Here is a 6,585-nt window from a genome sequence, read left to right on the forward strand (position 1 = left end):
CATATGTTTGTTATCAGTGAAATGTACCATAACCATTTTTATTTTCAGTGGGCACTTGGGAATTATTGAAACTTGCGCAGTAACTTAATACATAACCTTGAAAACTAATTTTCCAATTCAATTAATACATTTTTGATCAACCATGTTAAATCAATGAGACAAGGCTTTTAAGTGATAACTTAGCTGTAATAACAAGGCTTAGTTATTACAGGCATTTAACTTATTACATGAGACACTTGGGAATGACTAGGAAGCTTGCGCAGAACCTCATTACATGCTCTTATCATTATTTATTACAATAAATTAAAATACATTGTGATATATGTAGGAGAAAAGGCTTTGAAGAAATGTAGAGAAGCTGTAATAACACCCTTTAGTTATTACAGGCATATTTTTTTCTGTAATAACATGGGTGTGTTATGCATGATTGGCAAACTATGGGCTGTTATATCTTTCTAAAGTTTAATATACATAAAGACAATTATAATATCAATAGAACTAGTACACAATTTAACAAAATAAAGGATGTATAATGCCCCTTTGAAACATGTAACATACATATGTTATCACAGATTTTTGATTTTTTAGCCCTCAATAACAAATGTATGTTATTTTTCTCTAATAACTTATTTAAGTTAGACCCTTGACTGTATAGTTTGTCATGAATATTTTTTGTATTGTAAGACCTGGATTTAACTTAAAATTGTTGAATTTTAGATAATGATGTTTCATTGTATTGTTTATTTTAATGTCCATTTGATATTTATCATGTTCATAATATAATTATTTTATATATTCAATTTATTGAAATAAAATGTTGAATTTCTAATGTAGAATTATGTTGCCTTTGATGATATTTTATCTTAAAAAATAGGGCAAATTAGAGCTTTGACCAAACTTGACCACTATCATTCAAAAGATGCATTCTTTGAAACAATATGTAAATGTAGATCATGATCAATAAGACCATTGATAGATGATGATGATGATGATGGATGGCTGCTTAACGTCCAGCGGCAATTTAATATGCATATTCAGGATGAGAACATGTTAATGTAATATGAATATTAACACTGCTTTGTGCAAGACTGACTTACTGAGCTGAACTTTTAACATGCTAGTTCACAAAGTAACAGTGTGCAGGAAGACATGTCACCTTACCCGGACTCATTATTCTGACTCCAAGCTGACCAGTCTTTGCTCTTACTCCTTAGTGCAGCGTGCTTAGCGAAGAAGCAGCAAATACAAATTCTAAAGTCTTTGGTTTGACCCGGCCTGGTTCGAACCCACGACCTCCCCCAGCTCAAGGCGAACATGCTACCAAGAGACCACAGGGGAGGTTACCATAGAAAGAAGATAGGGATTTAATGTATATAATTTTCAATTATTCTGAAGATTTGGATATAAAATGAATTAAGTGCTCCTCTAATAGTGCTCTGAGAATATACATATGTATATCATTATAACTGTTTACCAATGAAGAAGACTACGGTGACCTATAGTTGTTAATTTCTGTGTCATTTGGTCTCTTGTGGAGAGTTGTCTCAATTGCAATCATACATCTTATTTTTTATACCATTAATAAAAGAGAATTTCACAAAAAAGGCACACAATTTATTATAAAATCAATTCTAGCTTATATAATTTGAATAGTATTTTGGTAAAATAGTCTTAATATGAATCGCTTTCAGTAAAAAAAAACCTGACGAGTCAGTCATTTGTTAAATATGGCTGCCTCATGAGAACTTGGGCTTCTGTGAAGATATATGCAGGAAATTCCAGAAGCATTTTCAAAAATCTTCTGAAACCTTGTGGTTAATTCCCATCAAACTTGGCTACAACCATTATAAGAGTTTTTGTTGGAAAGTTTATCTTGTGACCAACTGACATGGCCCTAGTAACTAAAAAATATAATAATTTTCGGTATTCAAACAAATGAAATGATAGTTAAATGGTCGAAAGTAGTTTCTTTTCAGTGTTATTATCAATACCCCTGCAGGCCTGCATCAAGATTAGTCTTTGCTAAAAATGAAACCTGTGAAAAATTCTTTTAAGAAATCTGATAAAATCAATAATGATTCAAGTTGAAAAGTTTATGGTAAAATTATTTTCGATTGGTTCTATATTAGAAATATAACAAATGACCCTGCAACATGTCCAACATTGCCATCACTATGAAAGAGGTATGTATGACCAATTTACTATGAATTTATTTCACACTAGTGCCATTTTTAAAAGTCTCAATTTTTAATTAAATGCACCGTGTCACAGTTCTATGTGCTTACTTTGAATGAAAAAAAAAACAAAGATAGCCCCAAAAAGCTGTTTTGACAGGTTTTTGAAAATATTGAGTAATTATCCTAAAGATGTATGAAATTGAAATCCTTAAACATTTATTTTTGAAGTAAAGCTATATATTGGCTTTTGGGGTACACATTAATTCATCTTGGTAAGAGACGTCCTTAGATGCAAAGTTATACAAACACATTTTCAAAATCTATTCCTCTCAAACCAGTTATTTAGCTCAATTTAATTTAATTTAAGGTTCTCTTCTAGTGCCTTTTCAGAATATCTACCAATACTCCTGCATACTAAACAAGATGTCTGTCCTGGCTAAAAAAGAAATTCTATGATATTCTTTGCACAAAATAATTTTAATTTACTAGCTTGATCTTGATATGGTACGGCGACACGTCCGATGGACATTATTACACTGCTCGTCCATCACGTAGCGATGTCCAAAATCCATTTGAATGAGTCTTCAAATGTTTCTCAATCAGAAAGAATGCCACTGACTTTGCTACTTATCCAACATGTACACAATTATAGACCTTAGGTTAATATATTAATGTATAGCCAGAAATACATAAATCAAAAGCAAACTATCTCCTGAATCCACAGAACAAGCCTGTCCCGAACTGCCACAGTCATCTCATGGGTTTGCATTTTAGAAATTGTCAAATATACCTAAAATTGACCAGTATAGCTGCCATTACTATAAATATAAAAATAAGATGTGATGTGGTATGATTGCCAATGAGACAACTCTCCACCAGTGAACAAAATGAGGAATTGCAACCAAGCGTCCGGGAAATGATACAAATGTAGGTAGGATCTCCTAAGAACTACTCATAGCCACTTGTCGCTGAAATTTTGTTTTCATACTAGTATATACCTTCAAATATATCAAGGTATAAATGAAATTATTTTTTTCAAAGACAAGTGCTTGTGGAACTACTGAAGATATCCATGACAGCCACATGACATTGACTGCATATTTTTTGATAAGGCAGCCAGTCGCTTTAGGTAATTAAATAAGAAGAATGATTCAGACTCGAAAGTATAGCTCATCTGTCCAAATGAACCAGTGTGACTTATTATCACGATTCTGACTCGAAAGTATAGCTCATCTGTCCAAATGAACCATGTAGTGTGACTTATTATCACGATTCAGACTCGAAAGTAAAGCTCATCTGTCCAAATGAACCAGTGTGACTTATTATCACGATTCAGTCGACTCTCGAAAGTATAGTTTACCTGTCAAAATGAACCAGTGTGACTTATTATCACGATTCAGACTCTCGAAAGTATAGTTCATCTGTCCAAATGAAAAAGTGTGACTTATTATCACTTGGAATGATCTGCTGGTCGTCGTAAAAGAGGGACGAAAGATACCAGAGGGACAGTCAAACTCATAGATCGAAAACAAACTGACAACGTCATGGCCAAAAATAAAAAGACAAACAGACAAATAATAGTACAGATGACACAACATAGAAAACTAAAGACTAAGCAACACGAACCCCACCAAAAACTGGGGGTGATCTCAGGTGCTCCGGAAGGGTAAGCAGATCCTGCTCCACATGTGGCACCCGTCGAGTTGCTTATGTTATTACAAATCCGCTGCCTCTTTAAGAAATAGGTTTGAGGATCCTAACCACATTCTAACATGGTCGCTACCATTACTTAAAATCGAAAATATAACAAAATTCTGAAAATCATGCGCGGCACCATTTCTATGGCATCCCTTATGAGCTAGCTGTAGGATAACTATATTTGGTATATGGGTACCTTGCAACGTCAGCTAGGGTTCACTTGACCTCCACCTCATTTCATGGATCAATGATCAAGATGAATACCGTATCTCATCGATACTATAAGAAATAGGTCAACTATATTTGATGTATGGAATGATTGTAAGGTGTATATGTCAGACTGGCAGGTTTCACCTGGCCTTGACCTCAATTTCATGGTTCATTAGACAAGGTTTAGTTTTTGTGGTATGGTCTATTTCTCAGATACTTTAAGCAATAGGGCAACTATATTCGAGGTATGGATTGATTGTGAGGTGAATATGTCTGACTAGCAAGTTTCATTTGACATTGACCTCATTTTCTTTGTCCATTGGTTAATGATAAGTTTTCGCGGTTTTGTCAGTTTATCAGATACTGTCAACCAATAGGTCAATTATATTTGGTGTATTGGACGATTGTAAGGCGTACATGTCTGTCTGGCAAGGTTCATATCACCTTGACCTCATTTTCGATGATGGTTCATTGGTCAATGGGGGTGATCTCTGGTGCTCCGGAAGGATAAGCACATCCTGCTACACATGTGGCACCCGTTGTGTTGCTCGTTTAAGTTCAAACCCGGTGATAAGTCTAATTCGGTAGGTCACATTCGGGGAAAAGGGGACGGCATTGTAGTTACGACAATTGGAACATAGCCGTCGTCATCTGTGAAACAGGTATTATTCCATAACGGTCAACCAACTCGTGATGGCGTCCGTAAAGTTTAAGAAGGGGTGATTTCAACTTCACCACTTTGAACTCTTGGTTTTGTAGCTTCAATCTGAGCAGCAACCCTCTATCAAGGACATCAAGAAAGGAAATACAAGCCCTTGAATATCGTATCAACTGGGAGATATATACTACGTATGCAGGCGCTGCTGGAATGTTGCTACATAGAAAGTTCACATTGGGAAGCTGAAATCATCTCTTCTGTCGTAAAGTTTTGTTTTCAACCGACCCTCATTGTCAATTTCTTGATGTAAGTCAAGATATGAGGCAGACTTAACTGTATTTGTTGTATCCATTATCCCAAGTTCGATGGGATAGATGCGTTCAACGTAGTCATCAAATTTTGAATTATTTAGTGATAGAACATCATCTATATACTAGTAGTGGAAAGTGAAGTTAAAGGATACTGCTCACTTCTTTTCTTTCTTTCTAAGAAGTTCCTGTATGAAGTTAGCCTCATATGAATAAAGGAACAAGTCGGCAAGAAGAGGAGCACAGTTCAAGCATCTTGATAATGTCAGTTTCAGAGAATTTTTTAAAGTGTTGGAATAAGAGTGATTTTTTTTACAAAGTACGATTTATCCCTCCCTAAGACAAGATACTTGTATCTACGTTGGCCATTCTTTTTTATATAACAAAGCAGGACCAACTCTTTCCATTTGTCTTTTAGTTTGGAATGGGGAATACTTGTGTAAAGTGTAGAAATGTCAAATGTTTTAATACTATTGTAAGATAAAAGAGTCTGAGATTGTATGTACTCTAAAAGATCTTTGGAATTTGTAAGTATCCACATCTGATTCATGCCACCTCTAGAAAAGGTAGTTTAACAATAACTTAATTTGAAGCCCGGCTTTGATTCTTGATAAAATTTATGTTAATAATTAAGAAAGAGGTTTCGTGAAAGTTTGTTAAAGGGTACGATTTTTTTCTTTCTATACTTCTTCTACTAGAATCAGTGTATCTGTCCGAGTGCTTTGAAACTTATTCACTCGATTGAGAAATTTGTTTGTTGCTGGTAGTGTTAATTTCCCCTGTATTTGTTTCCCTCACAGGAATAAAACATGAAAGTTATTCAAAGTTACTGGTATGATAATTAGTACCACATATTGCTATTGAAAACAATTTTGCAAATTTTACATGTTTTTGTAAAATTCCGCATCGAATGATGTCTCTTACCAACAAAATGAATTATTTTGTATTCGATGAACAATATATATATTATTACTTCCCACAGAATTTCGGTTATAAGGATCCCCTTATGATATATTTTTTTGATTTATTCTAAAATTTGCCAAAATCGTTCTGTAACAATTTTAAATGTTGTGTCAATTACTAACTTGACCACATGTTCGAAAACCTTAAAGTAGAGATAGGAATCAATGGTATGGTGAATTAAGAACGTGACACGTGACCCTGGTATAGGACTTCTTTAAACATTTTTGTTGTTGCGGAAATTAACGTGTGTAGGCAAAGCTGTTCTGGACATGTGTTATAAAAAATATGATACTATTAGTTGATCCTGATTCTTTTATCCTGTATGCTTCCTGTTAGTTGTCGGACATCTACGTGAAAAAAATTGCTATATTTTAAGGGGGGCAAGGTGGGTTCCAATGACAGCAAAACAGCAAATTGATTTGGCTTATAACTGATAACAAGGAATTGAAAAAGAATAAAAACAGATAACAGTAAATGAATAATTAAAATCAGTCGGGTCCAGGACAAATCCAGTATATATCTTATTATAATCCTTTGTAATGAATTCCATTTTCTATGAACATGTTTTTAG

This window comes from Mytilus californianus, unplaced genomic scaffold (assembly GCF_021869535.1).
Source record: "Mytilus californianus isolate M0D057914Y unplaced genomic scaffold, xbMytCali1.0.p SCAF_6, whole genome shotgun sequence".
In the NCBI taxonomy this organism is placed as follows: Eukaryota; Metazoa; Mollusca; class Bivalvia; order Mytilida; family Mytilidae; genus Mytilus; species Mytilus californianus.